This window comes from Lampris incognitus, chromosome 12 (genome assembly GCF_029633865.1).
Source record: "Lampris incognitus isolate fLamInc1 chromosome 12, fLamInc1.hap2, whole genome shotgun sequence".
Lineage (NCBI taxonomy): Eukaryota > Metazoa > Chordata > Actinopteri > Lampriformes > Lampridae > Lampris > Lampris incognitus.
In genome coordinates, this window is record NC_079222.1 from 35,316,887 (window position 1) to 35,318,036 (window position 1,150).

Below are 1,150 nucleotides of genomic sequence, written 5' to 3' on the forward strand. Positions count from 1 at the left end.
TTTTTTTGGCACTAAAACATAATTGATGTAACGATGATAAACTCGTTACTCTACTGTGATTCTAATGTGCTGTTAATACATTGCTCATTTTCTAATAATTGATGAGCCATGTAGTCGTCTTCACAGCGTGGCTATGCTTCCTAGCGGCCATGTTGGGATGCAGGGAAATGAGTAGAAGGATGACAATAGAACATCTAGAAATCTGCCACACTCTCATATGTCACGCTTTACTGTACTAAAAATAAACAAAATTACTTTCCTACTTCTGAACTCCGACAGACCAGACATGCTCGTTATCGAACCTGTGAGACTAAGGCACCGGATTGAGAAGACGGCATGAAATCTTGATCGCTGTGTGGTCGTTGAAACTGCCTTCCTCCCAAGCTGCCACGTGCTAGCAGCTGAACCCTCCAGATGGTACAGAGTGAAGCTGCTGTAAAAACAACCTAGAAGGTTCTGCCATTTGTTGCCCTTCCTAGCCTCCCTTTACCCATGTGTTGCCCTTCCTACCCTCCCTTTACCCATGTGTTGCCCTTCCTAGCCTCCCTTTACCAATGTGTCGCCCTTCCTACCCTCCCTTTACCCATTTGTTGCCCTTCCTACCCTCCCTTTACCCGTGTGTTGCCCTTCCTAGCCTCCCTTTACCAATGTGTTGCCCTTCCTACCCTCCCTTTACCAATGTGTTGCCCTTCCTAGCCTCCCTTTACCGTGTGTTGCCCTCTCTTTACCCATTTGTCGCCCTTCCTACCCTCCCTTTACCCATGTGTTGCCCTTCCTACCCTCCCTTTGCCCGTGTGTTGCCCTTCCTACCCTCCATTTACCCGTGTGTTGCCCTTCCTACCCTCCCTTTACCCATGTGTCGCCCTTCCTACCCTCCCTTTACCCGTGTGTTGCCCTTCCTACCCTCCCTTTACCCGTGTGTTGCCCTTCCTACCCTCCCTTTACCCGTGTGTTGCCCTTCCTACCCTCCCTTTACCCGTGTGTTGCCCTTCCTACCCTCCCTTTACCCATTTGTCGCCCTTCCTACCCTCCCTTTACCCATGTGTTGCCCTTCCTACCCTCCCTTTGCCCGTGTGTTGCCCTTCCTACCCTCCATTTACCCGTGTGTTGCCCTTCCTACCCTCCCTTTACCCATGTGTCGCCCTTCCTA

At 50.5% G+C, this 1,150-nt stretch overlaps 1 pseudogene; it reads right to left on the reverse strand.

Moving 5' to 3' along the window:
- The window catches only part of LOC130121633 (zinc finger protein 703-like), a 2,581-nt pseudogene extending 1,725 nt beyond the window's left edge, over positions 1 to 856 (reverse strand).
- Between the last annotated feature and the right edge of the window lie 294 nt (positions 857 to 1,150).